Genomic DNA, 21,291 nt, shown 5'->3' on the forward strand with positions numbered 1-21,291 from the left:
GGCTGGTCTTGAACTGCTGACCTGGTGATCCACCTGCCTCGGCCTCCCAAAGTGCTGGGATTACAGGCGTGAGCTACTGCGCCTGGCCCGAGAATTCACATTTTAAAATAATCAGTTCTAGAATACCCTCAGTCATTACTTCTTTGAATATTACTTTTAAAATTTGTCCTGCATGTTTCTTTACCTCTTTTCATATTTTTTATTTCTTTATCTCTCTGTGTTGCATTCTACATATATCTATTTTTCCAGTTACCACTTTTCTCTTTAATTGTGCCCAATCTGTGGTTTAACATGTCCATTGAGTTTTTAAATTTAAAACTTTTTTTCATGTCTAGAGTTCTTTTTCAATACTACCTGGCCTTTTAAAAATAGTGTAGGCCGGGCGCAGTGGCTCACGCTTGTAATCCCAGCACTTTGGGAGGCCGAGGCGGGCGGATCATGAGGTCAGGAGATCGAGACCACGGTGAAACCCCGTCTCTACTAAAAATACAAAAAAAATTAGCCGGGCGTGGTGGCGGGCGCCTGTAGTCCCAGCTACTCGGAGAGGCTGAGGCAGGAGAAAGGTGTGAGCCCAAGAGGCGGAGCTTGCAGTGAGCCGAGATTGCACCACTGCACTCCAGCCTGGGCAACAGAGCGAGACTCTGTCTCAAAAAAAAATAAATAAATAAAAATAAAAATAAATAAATAAATAAAAAATAAATAAAATAAAATAAAAATAGTGTACTGGAGTGGAATAATAGACATTGTAGACCCAGGAAGGTGGGAGGTGCAAGAGGTGTAAGGGATAAAAAATTACCTAATGGGTCAGGCACAGTGGCTCACACCTGTAATCCCAGCACTTTGGGAGGCCAAGGCGGGTGGATCACCTGAGTTCAGCAGTTTGAGACCAGCCTGGCCAACATGATGAAACTCCGTCTCTACTAAAAATATGAAAAATTAGCTGGGCTTGGTGGCACACACCTGTAATCCCAGTTACTCGTGAGGCTGAGACAGGAGAATCGCTTGAACCCAAGAGGCAGAGATTGCAGTGAGCCAAGATGGTGCCACTGCACTCCAGCCTGGGCACCAAGAGCAAAACTGTCTCAAAAAAAAAAAAATTACCTAATGGGTTCTATGTATATGATTTGAGTGATGGTTACACTTTAAAGCCCAAACTTCACCACTACACAATATATCCATGTAACAAAGCTGCATTTGTAGCCTCAAATCTGTAAAAATAAAATAATGTCTTGTTCTTTTCTTACGTTTTCAATTGTATCTTTAATCATTTTAAGCAATTTTATAGTGTGTATTAGATAAGTCTGCATATTTTGGGGTCTAATTCTATGTGTTGTGTCTTCAGACATTTGATTATGGTGTGGTGTTTTTTCATGTGTTTTGTAATTTTTTATTTTAAATTGTGTTCAGTGCAGCTTTACTTGTGAGGATCTTGTGAGGGATATGTCTCTCTAGAGCTGTTTTATGTTGCTTCTGCTAGGTAGGAATAACAATAGTTATACTCTTAAGTGAGTATACACTTTGTACTCATTTTTTGGTGTAGAGGGTTCCTGGACAGTGTAGGAGTTATAAATTTTGAATCCCAAACCCATGTGAAAGCAGGCCTCAGAGGGAGACCCTGTTTTCTACCTTCTTAGAACCCAGGTTGTCTTCCTATGCTAGTGAATGAATTTTTGTCTAGTTCAACCTTATTGAAGGTGTAGTCCTTTGAAACTCCCAACTTCCTACAGGTGTTTCAGTTCCAACCCCCTGCCTTACTTAGGACCAAGGCTCTGTCTCCTGCCTCTACAGGCCATCAGAACCTAAGCACGTACGCTCGCTTCAGCAACACATGTACTGGAATTAGAATGATGCAGAGAAGATTATCATGGTCCCTGCACAAGGATAATGCACAAATCCGTGAAGTGTTCCATATAAAAACAAACAAGAAGAAGAAGGTGGATCATGGCAGATGGGAGGCAAGACTAGATTGCAGCTCCAACTTGGACGAACAGAGCAGCATGTGGAGGCTCGCATCATGAATTTTTGCTCCAGAATGACTGCAGAAATACATCAGGAAACCCAAGAGGACCCACAGACCCTCTGAAGGAAGCGGACTACTCCTGCAGGACCCAGGAGGCACACCAAATACTGTGAGTGTGGAAGTGGGAAAGGGAGATCGTCTACCCCTGAACACACACTCCCACTGGAGAAACTGAAGGCCTAGGTTATGGGAGAAGATTCTGACCTTACTTGGAGCTGAGTCAATTTAGACACCGAGCGAAATACAGGAGTAGAGGAAAGAGCAGGAAAAGCCCTGTGAGCTCATTGGGTCCCCTAGCAAACCATTTCTGCCTGGCCTTACAGGGGTCCTTTGGTAGGGCGTCCAGAGGCACTTGGAAAAGGTCACAGGGAGAAAGAAATCTCCAACCGAACTTTGTAACAATTTGAACTGAGGCCGGGCACAGTGGCTCATGCCTGTAACACTAGCACTTTGGGAGGGTGAGGAGGGTGGATCACCTGACGTCAGGAGTTCGAGACCAGCCTGGCCAACATGGTGAAACCTCGTCTCTACTAAAAATACAAAAATTAGCCAGGCGTGGTGGCGCATGCCTGTAATCCCAGCTACTCTGGAGGTTGAGGCAGGAGAATCACTTGAACCTGGGAAGCGGAGGTTGCAGTGAGCCAAGATCATGCCACTGCACTCCAGCCTGGGCGACTGAGCAAAATTCTGTCTCAAAAACAAACAAACAAACAACAAAAAAACAGTTTGAACTGATCGAGAAGTCTTCTGGTCAGAACTTGGCGGGGGGTGGGGCATGAATCTGGTGTGCAGACTCCATAGGCGGGGGAAGAAGGAAAGCCATACTTGCTTTCACAGCTGAGAGGTGGGTAGCCTGGGGCAAGTTCTCAGCCCTGCTCACTCACTGTCTGGAAACAGACTCAGTGCTGTTGGTGGGGTGGGGGTGGGGGTACAGTGGGAGTGAGACCAGCCCTTTGGGTTCTGTGGGAGCTGCGTGAGGCCTGTGACTGCCGGCTTTCCCCCACTTTTCTGACAACCTGCATAACACAGTAGAGACATCCATAATCCTTCTAGGATCATAACTCCATTGACCTGGGAGCCTCACCCCCATCCCCCACAGCAGCTGCAGCAAAACCCACCCAAGGAGACTCTGAGCTCAGACACACCTAGCCCTGCCAATGGTCCTACCCTAACCACCCTGGTAACTGAAGACAAAGGTCATATACTCTTGGGAGTTCTAGGGCCCCGCCCACCACCTGTTCCTCCCCATACTACCACAGCTGATGATCTCTGGAAAGCACCACCTCCCAGCAGGAGGCCAACCAGCACAAAAATAGTGCATTAAACCACCAAAGCTAAGAACCTTCACAGAGTCCATTTCACCCCCTTTCCATCTCCACCAGAACAGGTGCTGGTTTCCACAGCTGAGAGACCCATAGATGGTTCACATCACAGGACTCTGTGCAGACCACCCCCAGTACCAACCTGGAGCCTGGTAGACTTGCTGGGTGGCTAGATCCAGAAAAGCTGTAACAATCACTACAGCTCAGCTCTTAGGGAGCCACATCCACAGGAAAAGGAGGAGAGTATTACATCAAGGGAACATGCCATGGGACAAAAGGATCTGAACAACAGCCTTCAGCCCTGGACTTTCCCTCTGACAGAGCCTACCCAAATGAGAAGGAACCAGAAAACTGACTCTGGTAATATGAAAAAACAAGGTTCCTTAACACCCCCAAAGGATCACACTAGCTCACCAGCAATGGATCCAAACCAAGAAGAAATCCTTGATTTACCTGAAAAAGAATTCAGGAGGTTAGTAATTAAGCTACTCAGGGAGGCACCAGAGAAAGGTGAAGCCCAATGTAAGGAAATAAAAAAATTGGCCAGGCACGGTGGCTCACGCCTGTAATCCCAGCACTTTGGGAGGCTGAGGTGGGCGGATCACAAGGTCAGGAGATCGAGACCATCCTGGCTAACACGGTGAAACCTCGTCTCTACTAAAAATACAAAAAAATTAGCAGGGTGTGTCCCACCTACTCAGGAGGCTGAGGCAGGAGAATCGCTTGAACCTGGGAGGCGGAGGTTGCAGTGAGCCAAGATTGCGCCACTGCACTCCAGCCTGGGTGACAGGGTAAGACTCCATCTCAAAAAAAAAAAAAAAGAAATAAAAAAATGATACAAGAAGTGAAGAGAAGCCCGGGCATGGTGGCTCATGCCTGTAATCCCAGCACTTTGGGAGGCCAAGGCGAGCGGATCACCTGAGGTCAGAAGTTTGAGACCAGCCTGACCAACATGGAGAAACCCTGTCTCTACTAAAAATACAAAATTAACCAGGTGTGGTGGTGCATGCCTGTAGTCCCAGCTACTCAGGAGGCTGAGGCAGGAGAATCACTTGAACCCAGGAGGCGGAGGTTGCAGTGAGCCGAGATAGCGCCATTGCACTCCAGCCTGGGCAATAAGAGTGAAACTCCATCTCAAAAAAAAAAAGTGAAGAGAGGAATATTTAATGAAATAGACAGCATAAATAAAAAACAATCAAAGCTTCAGGAAACAATGGACACACTTATAGCAATGCAAAATTCTCTGGAAAGTCTCAGCCATAGAATCGAACAAGTAGAAGAAAGAAATTCAGAGCTCAAAGACAAGGTATTCGAATTAACCCAATCCAACAAAGACAAAGAAAAAAGAATAAGAAAATATGAACAAAGCCTCCAAGAAGTGTGGGATTACGTTAAATGACCAAACCTAAGAATAATTGGTGTTCCTGGGGAAGAAGAGAAATCTAAAAGTTTGGAAAACGTATTTGGGAGAATTATCGAGGAAAACTTCCCCAGCCTTGCTAGAAACTTAGACATCCAAATACAAGAAGCACAAAGCACATCTGGGAAATTCATTGCCAGAAGATCATCACCTAGGCACATTGTCATCAGCTTATCTAAAGTTAAGATGAAGGAAAGAATCTTAAGAGCTGTGAGACAAAAGTGCCAGGTAACCTATAAAGGAAAATCTATCAGATTAACAGCAGATTTATCAGCAGAAATCCTGCAAGCTAGAAGGGACTGAGGCCCTATCTTCAGCCTCCTCGAACAAAACAATTATCAGCTAAGAATTTTTTTTTTTTTTTTGAGATGAAGTTTTGCTCTTGTTGCCCAGGCTGGAGTGCAATGGCATCTTGGCTCACTGCAACCTCAGCCTCCCAGGTTCAAGCTATTCTCCTGTGTCAGCCTCCCGAGTAGCTGGGATTACAGGCATACGCCACCATGCCTGACTAATTTTGTATTTTTAGTAGAGACGGGGTTTTTCCGTGTTGGTCAGGCTGGTCTCAAACTCCTGACCTCAGGTGATCCGCCTGCCTCAGCCTCCCAAAGTGCTAGGATTACAGGCGTGAGCCACTGTGCCCGGCTAAGAATCTTGTATCAAGTGAAACTGAGCTTCATATATGAAGGAAAGATAGGTTTTTTTTTTAGACAAATGCTGAGAGAATTTGCCACTACCAAGCCACCACTACAAGAACTGCTAAAAGGAGCTCTAAATATTGAAACAAATCCTGGAAACACATCAAAACAGAAACTTTTTAAAGCATAAATCTTATAGGACCAATAAAACAAAAATACAGACCAGGTGCAGTGACTCACACCTGTAATCTCAGCACTTTGGGAGGCTGAGGAGGGTGAATCATGAGGTCAGGAGTTCGAGACCATCCTGGCCAAGATGGTGAAACCCCATCTCTACTAAAAATACAAAAATTAGCTGGGCATGGTGGCACTTGCCTGTAATCCTAGCTACTTGGGAGGCTGAGGCAGGAGAATCACTTGAACCTAGGAGGCGGAGGTTGCAGTGAGCCAAGATGTCATTGCACGCCAGCCTGGGCAACAAGAGCGAAACTCTGCCTTAAAAAAAATAAAAAACAATTTAAAAACAAAAAGAAAAAAAAAACAAGCTATACAGGCAACAAATAGCATGATGAATGGAATGGTACCTCACATCTCTGTACTAACATTGAATGTAGATGGACTTAATGCTCCACTTAAAAGATACAGAATTACAGAATGGATAAGAATTCTATAAAAAAAAAAAAAAAAGAATTCACCAACCAACTATCTGCTGCCTTCAAGAGACTCACCTAACACATAAGAACTCACATAAACTTAAGGTAAAAGCGTGGAAAGAGACATTTCATGCAAATGGACATGAAAAGCGAGCAGGAGCAGCTATTCTTTTTGTTTTTGTTTTTTGAGATGGAGTCTCGCTGTGTGGCCCAGGCTGGAGTGCAGTGGTGCGATCTCAGCTCACTGCAACCTCCGCCTCCTGAATTCAAGCTATTCTCCTGCCTCAGCCTCCTGAGTAGCTGGGACTACAGGCACTTGCCACCATGCCCAGCTAATTCTTGTACTTTTAGTAGAGATGGGGTTTCACCATATTGGCCAGGCTGGTCTTGAACTCCTGACCTTGTGATCCACCCACCTCAGCCTCCCAAAGTGCTGGGATTACAGGCGTGAGCCACAGTGCCTGGCCAGGAGTAGCTATTCTTATATCAGACAAAACAAACTTTAAAGCAACAGCAACTAAAAAAGACAAAGAGGGACATTATGTAACAGTAGAAGGCCTTGTTCAACAGGCAAATATCACAATCCTAAACATATAAGCATCCAACACTGGAACTCCCAAATTTATAAAGCAATTACTAATAGACCTAAGAAATGAGATAGACCTCAACACGATAATAGTGGGGGACTTCAATACTCCACTGACAGCACTAGACAGGTCATCAAGACAGAAAGTCAACAAAGAAACAACAGATTTAAACTATACCCTGGAACAAATGGACTTAACAGATACTTACAGAACATTCCATCCAACAACCTCAGAATATATATTCTCTTCAACTGTGCATGGAACTTTCTCCAAGACAGACCATATGATAGGCCACAAAGCAAGCCTCAATAAATTTAAGGAAAATGAAATTATATCAAGCACTCTCTCAGACCACAGTGGAATAAAACTGGAAATCAACTCCAAAAGGAAGCTTCAAAACCATGCAAATACATCGAAATTAAATAACCTGTTCCTGAATGATCATTGGGTCAAAAATGAAATCAAGATGGAAATTAAAAAATTCTCCGAACAGAAAGACAATAGTGACACAGCCTATCAAAACCTCTGGGATTCAGCAAAGGTGGTGCTAAGAGGAAAGTTCATAGCCCTAAAAGCCTACATCACAAAGTCTGAAAGAGCACAGACAGACAATCTAAGGTCACACCTCAAGGAACTAGAGAAACAAGAACAAACCAAACCCAAACCCAGCAGAAGAAAGGAAATAACCAAGATCAGAGCAGAACTAAATGAAATTGAAACAAACAAACAAAAAAATACAAAAGATAAATGAAACAAAAAGCTGGTTCTTTGAAAAGATAAATAAAATTGATAGATCATTAGCAAGATTAACCAAGAAAAGAAGGGAGAAAATCCAAACAAGCTCAATAAGAAACGAAAGGGGAGATATTACAACTGACACCACACAAATACAAAAGAACATTCAAGGCTACTATGAACACCTTACACGCTTAAACTAGAAAATCTAGAAGAGATGGAAAAATTTCTGGGAAGATACAACCCTCCTAGCTTAAATCAGGAAGCATTAGATACTCTGAACAAACCAATGACCAGCAGTGAGACTGATATGGTAATTTAAAAATTACCAAAAAAAGGGCTGGGCGTGGTGGCTCACGCCCCAGCACTTTGGGAGGCCGAGGCAGATGGATCACCTGAGGTCAGGAGTTCGAGACCAGCCTGGCCAAACATGGTGAAACCCCATCTCTAGTAAAAATACAAAAACATTAGCTGGGCGTGGTGGCAGGCGCCTGTAATCCCAGCTACTTGGGAGGCTGAGGCAGGAGAATTGCTTGAACCCCGGAGGCAGAGGTTGCAGTGAGCTGAGATCACGCCAGTGCACTCCAGCCTGGGCAAAAAGAGTGAGACTCCATCTCAAAAAACAAGAAAGGGCCTGGCGTGGTGGCTCACGCCTGTAATCCCAGCATATACTTTGAAGACAGAGGCAGGTGGATCACGAGGTCAGGAGTTCAAGACCAGCCTGACCAATATGGTGAAACTCTGTCTCTACTAAAAATACAAAAAAATTAGCCAGGCATGGTGGCACACGCCTGTAATCCCAGCTACTCAGGAGGCTGAGGCAGGAGAATCTCTTGAACCCAGGAGGCAGAGGTTGCAGTGGGCTGAGATCGCACCACTGTACTCCAGCCTGGGTGACAGAGCGAGACTCCATCTCAAAAAAAAAAAAAAAACTACCAACAAAAAACAAAAGTCCAGGACCAAACGGATTCACAGCAGAATTCTACCAGACATTCAAAGAAGAATTGTATTGACACTATTCCACAAGATAGAGAAAGAGGGAACCCTCCCTAAATCATTCTATGAAGACAGTATCATTCTAATACCAAAAGCAGGAAAGCACGTAACCAAAAAACAAAACCACAGACCAATATCCCTAATGAACATAGATGCTAAAATCCTTAACAAAATACTAGTAACCAAATCCAACAATATATCAAAAAGATAACCCATGGGCCAGGCGTGGTGGCTCACTCCTATAATTCCCAGCACTTTGGGAGTCCAGGGCCGGCTGATCACCTGAGTTCAGGAGTTCGAGACCAGCCTGACCAACATGGAGAAACCCCGTCTCTACCCAAAATACAAAATTAGCTGGGTGTTGTGGCGCATGCCTGTAATCCCAGCTACTTGGGAGGCTGAGGCAGGAGAATTGCTTGAACCCAGGTGGCAGAGGTTGCGGAGAGCCAAGATCGCGCCATTGCACTCCAGCCCGGACAACAAGAGCAAAACTGTCTCAAAAAGAAGAAAAAAATAAAGATAATCCACCATGATCAAACAGGGATGCAGGAATGGTTTAACATATGCAAGTTAATACATGTGATACACCACATAAACAGAATTAAAAACAAAAATCACATGATCATCTTAATAGATGCGGAAAAAGCATTTGACAAAATCCAGCATCCCTTTATGATTAAAACTCTCAGCAAAATTGGCATACAGAGGACATACCTCAATGTAATAAGAGCCATCTATGACAAACCCACAGCCAACATAATACTGAATGGGGAAAAGTTGAAAGCATTGCCTCTGAGAACTGGAACAAGACAAGGATGCCCACTCTCACCACTCCTCTTCAACATAGTACTGGAAGTTCTAACCAGAGCAGTCAGACAAGAGAAAGAAATAAAGGGCATCCAATTGGTAAAGAGGAAGTCAAACTGTCGCTGTTTGTGGATGATATGATTGTTTACCTAGAAAATCCTAAAGACTCCTCCAGAAAGCTCCTAGAACTGATAAAAGAGTACAGCAAAGTTTCCAGATACAAAATTAATGCACACACATCAGTAGCTCTTCTATATACCAACAGCGACCAAACTGAGAATCAAATCAAGAACTCAACCCCTTTTACAATAGCTGCAAAAAAGATAAAATACTTAGGAATAGACCTAACCAAGGAGGTGAAACACCTCTACAAGAAAAACTACAAAACACTGCTGAAAGAAAGCATAGATGACAGAAGCAAATAGAAACACATCCCATGCTCATGGATGGGTAGAATCAATATTGTGAAAATGACCATCCTTCCAAAAGCAATCTACAAATTCAATGCAATTCCCATCAAAATACCACCATCATTCATCACAGAATTAGAAAAAACAATTCTAAAATTCATATGGAACCAAAGAAGAGCCCACATAGCCAAACCAAAACTAAGCAAAAAGAACAAATCTGGAGGCATCAGATTACCTGATTCCAAGCTATACTATAAGGCCATAGTCAGACAAACAGCATGGTACTGATATAAAAATAGGCACATAGATGAATGGGACAGAATAGAGAACCCGGAAACAAACCCAAATACTTACAGCCAATTGATCTTCAACAAAGCAAACAAAAACATAAAGTGAAGAAAGGACACCCTTTTCAACAAATGGTGCTGGGGTAATTGGCTAGCCACATGTCAGAGAATGAAACTGAAACTTCATCTCTCACCTTCTACAAAAATCAACTCAAGATGGATTAAGGACTTAAATCTAAGACCTGAAACTATTAAAATTCTAGAAGATAACATTAGAAAAACCCTTCTAGACATTGGCTTAGGCAAGAACTTCATGACCAAGAGCCCAAAAGCAAACGCAATAAAAACAAAGATAAATAGCTGGGACTTAAACTAAAGAGATTTTGCACGAAAAAAGGAACAGTCAGCAGCGTAAAGAGAACCCACAGAGTGGGAGAAAAGCTTCATAATCTATACAACTGACAAAGGACTAATATCCAGAATCTACAATGAACTCAAACAAATCAGCAAGATAAAAACAAACAATCCCATCAAAAAGTGGGCTAAGGACATGAAAAGACAATTCTCAAAAGAAGATATACAAATGCATATGAAAAAATGCTCAACATCACCAATGATCGGGGAAATGCAAATCAAAACTGCAATGCAATACCACCTTACTCCTGCAAGAATGGCCATAATAAAAAAATAAAAAAAAAAGTAGATGTTGGTGTGGATGCAGTGAACAGGGAACATTTTTATGTGCTGGTGGGAATGTAAACGAGTACAGCCGCTATGGAAAACAGTGTAGAGATTCCTTGAAGATCTGAAAGTAGAACTACCATTTGATCCAGCAATCCCACTACTGCGTATCTACCCAGAGGAAAAGAAGTCATTATACGAAGAAGATACTTGCACGCATGTTTATAGTAGCACAATTTGCAATTGCAAAAACGTGGAACCAACCCAAATGCCCATCAATCAACCAGTGGATAAATTAACCGTGGTATATATATATACAATGCAATACTACCCAGCCATAAAAAGGAATGAATTAATGGCATTCACAGCGACCTGGATGGGATTGGAGACTATTATTCTAAGTGAAGTAACTCAGGAATGGAAAACCAAACCTTGTTTGTTCTCACTCATAAGTGGGAGCTAAGCTATGAGGATGCAAAGGCATAAGAATGACACAATGGACTTTGGAGACTCAGGGGGAAAGGGTGGGAAGGGGGTGAGGTATAAAAGACTACAAATTGGATTCACTGTATACTGCCCGGGTGATAGGTGCACCAAAATCTCACAAATCACCACTAAAGAACTTACTCATGTAACCAAATACCACCTGTTCCCCGATAATCTATGGAAAAACAAAAACAAAAACAAAAAACAAACAAAAAAACCTGAACACCTTATTTAATGAGATAACCAAGCTACCTGCACCCCACCTCACCCCCACCCTTAGTGGAGCGACTGACATTTTAACTCCTACCCAATGCCCTGGTTTTGGGTTTTTCCACTTTGTTTTGACTCCGGGGGATTTCCTTTACTTACTTGCAAGTTCAGCTGTACATTTAAAAGGATTTTATATTTGGTATTTCTAAGTGTTTTGTAGTGTGGGAGGACTTTCATTCAGGTTATTTTGGCTACCATATTACTGGAAATGGACATCAAAGATTATTTTTAAAGGAAAATAATTTTAGGATGGCAAGCAGCATTGGCTTAGATGCCAATATTAGATTGAATTCTTAAAGAATTTTTATTTAGAAGGACATCCTTCTTTCTTTCATAGAAGAAGGTAAATGGATTTTTTTTCTGCCTTATTTTATCTTTAAATATTTTGGCTTGCCTAAAAAGTAAACAAAACAGTCGACCTACCAGCATTATATATAATATGAATATATACATTCATATTTATGTAGAATAATTTGGGAGAAGTTCTAGTAATCTGGTGCAACTTAAATGCAAGGTAGACATTGGAGAATCTCTAGAGATGAGAATCACAAAGTAGACATGGACTACATAATTATGCCACGCTAAGGAGTTTAGATTTTATTTTGAAGGTGATGGGGAACCTCTCTATCTATATATGAATCTTGGCATATTTGGCAGAATACCAGTTTTCTTGCCAGTTTCTTAAAAGAAGACTTTCTTGAAATGGACTGTAGTGGGGGTGAGGAGAAGGATACATCTTACATATGTGCATGTGTATTCTGGATGGGTATGAGAATCATGATCAGATTAATGGTTCTGAAGTTTTTTTTTTGTTTGTTTGTTTTTTTTTTTTGAGACGGAGTTTCACTCTGTAGCCCAGGCTGGAGTGCAGTGGCACAACCTCGGCTCACTGCAAGCTCCGCCTCCCGGGTTCACGCCATTCTCCTGCCTCAGCCTCCCAAGTAGCTGGGACTACAAGCACTCGCCACCACGCCCGGCTAATTTTCTTGTATTTTTAGTAGAGACGGGGTTTCACCGTGTGTTAGCCAAGATGGTCTCAATCTCCTGACCTCGTGATCCGCCCGCCCCTGCCTCCCAAAGTGCTGGGATTACAGGTGTGAGCCACCACTCCCAGCGGTTCTCAACTTTTTATGGTGAACTCTGCCCCACAAATAAAAGGTGCTTGGCATGCTTCTTAGAAAAGAGAGAGTAACTTATTTCCTTTCACACGTCAGGAAGAAGATGTAATATGGATAAAGAGCAGATTGTTTATGGTGAGTCTTGAGTGGTCATCCTCTTTTGTTTCCTCTTACTCCTCGTATTCAGAACCTAGTCTGTCTGTCTTGGAATTACATTTCTACCTTAGAAATCGACTAAGTCTCTACTCCAGTCTTGTCCTTTTTGACTTCAGCACTCACTCACGTGATTGTAATCTTCTGGAATTAGGTGCTTAAAATATTTGAGAGGTTCCCCATCACCTTCAAAATAAAATCTAAACTCCTTAGCGTGGCATAACTATGTAGTCCATGTCTACCTTGTGGTCCTCATTTCTAGAGATTCTCCGATGTCTACCTCACATTTAAATTGCACCAGATTACTAGAACTTCCCCCAAATTGTATATGTTAGACCTAAGCTTGTGATTTTTATTTTATTTTATTTTTTTGAGACGGAGTATCGCTCTTGTCGCCCAGGCTGGACTGCAATAGGGCCATCTCGGCTTTGCAACCTCGGCCTCCCAGGTTCAAGCGATTCTCCTGCCTTAGAATCCCGAATACCTAGGATTACAAGCATGTGCCACCACCCCCGGCTAATTATTTGTATTTTTAGTAAAGTTGGGGTTTCACCATGTTGGCCAGGCTGGTCTCGAACTCCTGACCTCAAGTGATCCGCCCACTTTGGCCTCCCAAAGTGTTGGGATTATAAGCATGAGCCACCGTGCCCAGCCAAGCTTCTGGTTTTTTTTTTTAGGGGATGTTTATTTATTTATTTAGAGACAGAGTTTCTCTTTTGTCGTCCAGGTTGGAGTGCAATGGCGTGATCTCAGCTCACTGCAACCTCCGCCTCCCAGCACAAGCAATTCTCCTGCTTCAGCCTCTGGAGTAGCTGGGATTACAGGCATGGGCTACCACTCCCAGCTAATTTTGTATTTTTAGTAGAGATGGGATTTCACCATGTTGATCAGGCTGGTCTCGAACTCCTGACCTCCAGTTATCTTCCAGCCTTGGCCTTCCAAAGTGGCGGGATTATAGCCGTGAGCCACCGTGCCCGGCCTGGAAGGGATGTTTAGAGATATACTGACAAGTTGCAGAATGCACTGAACCCATTAACTTCTACAATGGATTTCCCTTTCAGTCTCAAAACACTTCCGGAGGTTGGTAATTTCTTTATTGATTTTTTTCTGAAATAAAATCAATTAACATCCATTATAAAAACTTTAAAACCACAGTAGTGTAAAAATAGGATATTTAGGAACTCCTTTGCACTCCCCTCATTTAGTTCTACCCCACGGAATTAACAATTGTTAATATGTTCTTGTTTATCCTTTCAGAACTCCATTTATTGGTGAGAATGTTGTCATATAAAACTTCTTATCTAGACTCAGGAGGCTGAGGCAGGAGAACCGCTTGAATCTGGGAGGTGGAGACTGCAGCGAGCTGAGACCGCACCACTGCACTCCAGCCTGGGAGGCAGAGCGAGACTCCGTCTCAAAAAAAAAAAAAGGAAAAAGAAAAAACTTCTTAGCCAGCCACAATGGCTCATGCTTGTAATCACAGCACTTCTGAAGGCCAAGGTGGGAAGAAGATCCCCCGAAGGCAGGAGTTTGAGACCAGCCTTGGCAACTCAGAGACCCGCCCCCCCATCTCTTATGTTTTTTCTTATGCTTTCTCTTGGACATTTCTTTATTATATTTCTTCCTCTTTTTACAAAACCATTGACTTATCTGTTTATCTGTCATGCCAAATTCAAATGAGAGTGATAAACTCTCTTGTATTGAGGGGCACCTGTTTAACTTCAACTTTGCCCAGAGAGTGTCCATGAGGGATTTGCTGACTAATCTTTTATTGGGATATTGTTTTTCATTTTCCCTTTCCCTTTTTTATTTTCCTGTTCATCTTCCAGCTCCTTTTCATTTTCCTCTTCTTTTTCTCCCTCTCTCTTTCTGCCTGCTTTCCTCCTCCTTCTCTCCATTTCTGCTTTCCCTTTTGTTCATCTTCACTGTAATTTCCATTTGATTGTTCTGGATTTTGATCCCAAGGCATAGCTGGTTGTTTCTGTATAACAAGATCCCAACTCTTCAATTTTGTGAAGTTATCACCACCTTCCAGCCCTTGCTGATTTAGATCCATGATTGTTTTGCTTTGGGTCTTCTCTCTTAGAGGCTCTGTTTGATTTTTAGAAATAAAAAAATTCTCAGCCGAGCGCGGTGGCTCATGCCTGTAATCCCAGCACTTTGGGAGGCCGAGGCGGGCGGATCATGAGGTCAGGAGATCGAGACCATCCTGGCTAATACGGTGAAACCCTGTCTCTACTAAACATAGAAAAAATTAGCCGAGCGTGGTGGCGGGCGCCCGTAGTCCCAGCTACTCGGGAGGCTGAGGCAGGAGAATGGCGTGAACCCAGGAGGCAGAGCTTGCAGTGAGCCAAGATTGCACCACTGCACTCCAGCCTGGGTGACAGAGCGAGACTCCAAAAAGAAAAATTCTCAGCTCCAGATGGTTTCACCTCATAAAAGTCACAATTGTAGGAACTGTATTGGCCAGTCTGAAAGGATCCAAGCTTCTGATTTTAATGAAAATATTTCCTGGCTGGGCTCAGTGGCTCATGCCTGTAATCCCAGCACTTGGGAAGCCCACGTGGGTGGATCATAAGGTCAGGAGTTTGAGACCAGCCTGGCCAATATGGTGAAACCCCATCTCTTCTAAAAAATAAAAAATTAGCTAGATGTGGTGGCATGCGCCTATAGTCCCAGCTACTCGGGAGGCTGAGGCAGGAGAATGGCATGAACCAGGGAGGCGGAGGTTGCAGTGAGCTGAGATCTCACCACTGCACTCCAGCCTGGGCAACTGAGCGAGACTCCATCTCAAGAAAAAGAAAAAAAAAATTTCAATGAGTTTGCTTCCACTAAAGCCAAGAAAGTAGAATTTAATAAATTCTAGTTTTGGCGTAAATAACATGTTTTAAACTTAATTGCTGTGAGTTATAATTTATCTATTTTTCGGCCGGGCGCGGTGGCTCACGCTTGTAATCCCAGCACTTTGGGAGGCCGAGGCGGGCGGATCACGAGGTCAGGAGATCAAGACCACGGTGAAACCCTGTCTCTACTAAAAATACAAAAAATTAGCCGGGCATGGTGGCGGGCGCCTGTAGTCCCAGCTACTCGGGAGGATGAGGCAGGAGAATGGCGTGAACCCGGGAGGCAGAGCTTGCAGTGAGCTGAGAACGTGCCACTGCACCCCAGCCTAGGCGACAGAGCGAGACTCCGTCTCAAAAAACAAACAAAACAAAACAAAAAAACAACCAAACAAACAAAAAATCATTCCTCTTGATAGCTGAATTTTTTGGTACCCCCTTAAATTTTGCACATGAAACAAGTGCCTCATTCACCCTACCCTATTCCCAGCCCTGCTCGAGGTCCTTAGGTGTAAATAATCTATTTGATATGCCAGTGTTGTATAATACTTTTTTAAAAAAAGAGCTTCCTATGAGTGGGAATTGAACAATGAGAACTCATGGACACAGGAAGGGGAACATCACGCTCCGGGGACTGTTGTGGGGTGGGGGGAGGGGGGAGGGACAGCATTAGGAGATACACCTAATGCTAAATGACGAGTTAATGGGTGCAGGAAATCAACATGGCACATGGATACATATGTAACAAACCTGCACATTGTGCACATGTACCCTAAAACCCTAAAGTATAATAAAAAAAAAAAAATAAAAAAAAATAATAAAAAAAAAAAAAAAAAAAAAAGAGCTTCCTTTTGGCCGGAACTACCATCTTCCAGTAATTTGCCAAAATGATGACCACAAAGGGTAAGAGGCAAGGCACCTGATAGATGTTCTCCAGGCCTTTTAGAAAATGGCTGAGGTGGGAGGATCACTTGAGGTCAGGAGTTCGAGACCAGCCTGGCCAACATGGCAAAAACCCATCTCTACTAAAAATGCAAAAACTAGCTGGGCGTGGTGGCAGATGCATGTAATCCAAACTACTCGGGAGGCTGAGGCAGGAGAATCACTTGAACCTGGGAGGTAGAGGTTGCAGTGAGCCAAGATCACGCCACTGCACTCCAGCCTGGGCAACAGAGCAAGACTCTGTCTCAAAAAAAAAGAAAACATGGAGTTGTTCCTTTGGCCACATACACACAAATCTATAAGAAAGGTGATATTATTAGCCGGGCGTGGTGGTGCGTGCCTGTAGTCCCAGCTACTCAGGAGGCTGAGGCAGGAGAATCACTTGAACCTGGGAGGTAGAAGTTGCAGTGAGCCGAGATCTCACTACTGCACTCCAGCCTGGGCAACAGAGCGAGACTCGGTCTCAAAAAAAAAAAAATATATATATATATATTTCTTTTCTATATATATAGAGAGAAAAATATATGTTCATTATGGACTATATATACTTCTATATACATTTTTATCTATATATTCTATATATAGATAAAAAATATATACATACACACACATATACAGACATCGAGGGAATGCGTACTATTCAAAAAGGAATGTCCCATAAGTGTTACCATGGCAAAACTGTAAGTGTCTACACTGTTAACCAGCATGCTGTTGGCATTGTTGTAAACAAAGAAGCTAAGGGCAAGATTCTTGCCAAGAGAATTAATGTGCGGCTTGAGTACATTAAGCGCTCTAAGAGCCAAGATAGCTTCCTGAAATGCATGGGGGAAAATGATCAGAAGAAGAAGGAAGCCAAAAAGAGAGGTACCTGGGTTCAATTCAAGTGCCAGGCTGCTCCACCCAGAGAAGCGTACTTTGTGAGAACCAATGGAAAGGAGTCTGGGCTGCTGGAACCTATCCCCTATGAATTCAAGCATAATAGGTGCAAAAACATAAAAGACCTCTGGACTGTAAAAATATTTCTCTTCATTAAGTAGAAGTGTGCTGTCCCCTCCCCCAATAAAAATTAAAACAAATTTTAAAAGTGTCCTAATTCATTGTGTAATGTCTTTACTATTCAAATTTAATGTATTTCTTGCTGAAAGATGTGAGGTGGCTTATTGTGCAACAAATTACTCAATTGGCTAGAAACGGCCAGATATTATTTATGAAATATTTGTACTTGTTTGAAGATAGTCAGGCCTGGCATGGTGGCTCATGCCTGTAATGCCAGTTACTCGGGAGGCTGAGGCAGGGGAATCGCATGAACCCGGGAGACGGAGGCTGCAGTGAGCCGAGATCATGCCATTGCACTCCAGCCTGGGCAACAAGAGCAAAACTCCGTCTCAAAAAAAAAAAAAAAGAAAAAAAGTCCATTTAAATCATCATGGAAGAAATAAAATAATTTACAAAAGTTAAAAAAAGGAAAAAGAATCTATTTGAGACTAGGGGATATCTGAAAGTACTGTAGTTGAAATATAAGTTTTTTATTCCTAAAAGTGGTTTCTATCACACATCCCTACTTTTTAGTACAGAGTTTATAGTGCTGAAATGGAGAGAAATTTTGTTATTTCATTTTTTTAAATAATATGTATTTTTTTGAATAGGTAATTCATTCACATGATTCAAAACTCAAAAGGCATAAAGAAAAGATACATGGCAAAAAGTCTCCCACCCCTACTCCCCAACCACCCAGTTCTTTTCCCCAGAGGCAATCAATATTAACATCCTTCAAGAGTTAATTAATGCTTATTCAAGCAAATATTCGTACATATATTTTAATCCCCCCCCCTTTTTACACAAATGGTAGTCTTTAATCTTGCTTTTTAAATTTAACAATATGTATTGGAGCTCATTCCATATCAGTTTATAAAGAAGTTTGTGATGGTTAATAATGAGTGTCAACCTGATTGGATTGAAGGATACAAAGTATTGATCCTGGGTGTGTCTGTGAGGGTGTTGCCAAAGCAGATTAACATTTGAGTCAGTGGGCTGCTATTCCTTGAAAATGGCAAGTGAGTCATGGCAGTAGTCGGGAAAAGTATATACTACATGGAAATGACTGCACTCCAGCCTTGGAAACAGGGTGAGATCTCATCTTTTTTTTTTTTTTTTTTTTTTTTTTTTTTTTAAAAAAGGTATTGCAATGGGGAAAAATTGTTTTTTAAGAAAAGGACCATCGATTGTTTTCCATTATTCCATGTAAAGACTATTTTACATGGAGTTCATTGATTTGTTAACTTTAGAATTAAAATTCCTTATGGAGTTTATTGTAAATAAAGAGCAAGTTTTTGCTTGATTTCCTTCTGTTATCCCTAATGATCGTACATAGACTCACTTTCAGAGTGTGCTTGGTAAAACCTGGAAGCTTGAAGACGAGCCTTAGGCATCACTGGCAGTGCAGGTGGGTGACAACACGACAGTAGGAAGGCTTCCAGATACCAACCACCAGAGCAGCTTGGCTTTTCTGTTTTACATATCAGTCTTCTAAGTAAGATTTCATTTCATGAAAAGGGTCTGCTAATCCAATTCTTTTGTTTTACAACTGAGTTTTGAATTTTCTACCTTGAATATTTGAAATGAGGACTTTGTCATCAGTGCTAACAGTACCACCTGTCAAGGTTCTGAAAATGCATTTCTGAGATTGACAAAACAAACAAAAGCCCAAATTGTTGCCTTGGGGCTTATTAATCTCAGACAGGGGATTTGTTACACCTTTTCTTTTCCATTGTCTTTGTGCCCAGTAGTGTCAAAACACATAATTGGTGCTCAAGTTTACTGTATGAATCTGACAGACCTTTCTCATGACATATATTCGCTGAGCAAGCAATACTGTAAAGCAAAGACATTTAAGTTTGTGTGTACAAGTAATGAGAACACTTTAATACTAAATAAGGTGGGGCGCGGTGGCTCACGCCTGTAATCCCAGCACTTTGGAGGGCCGAGGCAGGTGGATCACGAGGTCAGGAGATCGAGATCAGGAGATCCTGGCCAACATGGTGAAATCCCGTCTCTACTAAAAATACAAAAATTAGCTGGGTGTGGTGGTGTGTGCCTGTAATCCCAGCTACTCAGGAGGCTAAGGCAGAAGAATCGCTTGAACCCGGGAGGCAGAGATTGCAGTGAGCCGAGATTGTGCCACTGGCTTGGAGACAGAGCGAGACTCCGTCTCCAAAAAAAAAAAACAAACTAAATAAGAAGCAATAATATAGTAATAAATAACATAATAAACATAATAATAAGGAAAAGACTAAAGAACCATTCCTATGACTTGAGGTTTTAAGAACACATTTTATTTTTGAGGTAAGGTCTCATTGTCACCCAGGCTGGAGTGCAGTAACGTGATCGTGGGTCACTGCAGCCTCGACCTCCACAGGCTCAGGTGATCCTCTCACCTCAGCCTCCCATGTGTCTGGGACTACAGGTATGTGCCACCATGCCCAGCTAATTTTTGCATTTTTTGTAGAGATGGGGTCTTGGCATGTTGCCTAGACTGGTCTCAAGCAATCCTCCCACTTCAGCCTCCCAAAGTGCTGGGATTATAGATGTGAGCCTCTGTGCCTGGCCTCACATTACATTTTGTAGGAAAAAAAAAGTCAACAGGGACATATAGTTACAAGGTATATGTATTTTAAAGTCTCTTTCCTGGATTTCAAAATGCCATTATTCTTACTACTACTGCTACTGTTACAACTTCTTCACCATGTGATGTTGCCCAAAGAGCAGCCAGACCCTCCTAAAATTAAGTTATATTACATCATTCATCTGTTAAAATCCCTCAAATGGCTCCCCACCTTGCTTAGTAAAAGCCCAAAGTCCTTGCCATGGCCTACAAAGCCCCACATAATCAGTGCACACACACTCCTCACCCTGATCCATTGCGTGTTTTTCTCCAACCTTATTTGTTTTTTGTTGTTGTTGAGATGGAGTCTCACTCTCTCACCCAGGCTGGAGCGGCTCACTGCAATCTCTGCCTCCTGGGTTCAAGCGGTTCTTCTGCTTCAGCTTCCCAAGTAGCTGGGATTACAGGCACCTGCCACCACGCCTGGCTAATTTTTGTATTTTTTGCAGAGCCAGGGTTTCACCATGTTGGCCAGGCTGGTCTTGAACTCCTGACCTCAGGTGATCCAACCATCTCGGCCTCCCAAAGTGCTGGGATTACAGGCATGAGCCCACCGCACCTGGTCTCTCCAACCTTATTTCTTACCATTCTCTTTAACTCACTTTACTCCAGCTATAATGACCTCTTGACTGTTCTCCATGGCATCATGCATGCAGTTCCTACCTTGGGGCCTTTGGACTTACTGTTACTCCTGCCTGAAATGTTCTTCTCTCAGACACCCACAAGGTTTTGTGGGGGATTTGTTTTGAGACGGAGTCTTGCTCTGTCACCCAGGCTGGAGTGCAGTGGCGCAATCTCGGCTCACTGCAAGCTCCGCCTCCCAGTTTCATGCCATTCTCCTGCCTCAGCCTCCCAAGTAGCTGGGACTACAGGCGCCCGCCACCTCGCCCTGCTAATTTTTTGTATTTTTAGTAGAGACGGGGTTTCACCGTGTTAGCCAGGATGGTCTCGATCTTCTGACCTCGTGATCTGCCTGCCTTGGCCTCCCAAAGTGCTGGGATTGCAAGCGTGAGCCACCTTGCCCGGCAACACCCACAAGGTTTGGTTGCTTAGTTCATCCAGATCTCTGTTGAAATGCCACCTTCCCAAGGAGGCCTTCTCAAACCATCTTATATAAAATAATCACACTCCATAAATATTCCCTAACACCCTTACTCTGCTGTTCCTCCATGGCACTTATTATATTGATATATTTATGTGTTTATCGTCTACCTCCCCTAACTAGACCACAAGCTCCTCAAGGGCAGGGACTTTGTTTCTGTGCACTG

General features: G+C 42.8%; 1 non-coding gene and 1 pseudogene across 1 annotated transcript; one reads left to right on the top strand and one right to left on the bottom strand.

Moving 5' to 3' along the window:
- Positions 1-1,811: 1,811 nt before the first annotated feature.
- LOC129476545 (U6 spliceosomal RNA) lies at positions 1,812-1,916 on the top strand. Its single transcript, XR_008654981.1, has one exon. It is a non-coding gene; the product is annotated as a U6 spliceosomal RNA (small nuclear RNA).
- Positions 1,917-13,688: 11,772 nt separating this feature from the next.
- Positions 13,689-21,194, bottom strand: LOC129475366 (NANOG neighbor homeobox-like; annotated as a pseudogene).
- Positions 21,195-21,291: the final 97 nt, after the last annotated feature.

This window comes from Symphalangus syndactylus, chromosome X (genome assembly GCF_028878055.3).
Source record: "Symphalangus syndactylus isolate Jambi chromosome X, NHGRI_mSymSyn1-v2.1_pri, whole genome shotgun sequence".
Lineage (NCBI taxonomy): Eukaryota > Metazoa > Chordata > Mammalia > Primates > Hylobatidae > Symphalangus > Symphalangus syndactylus.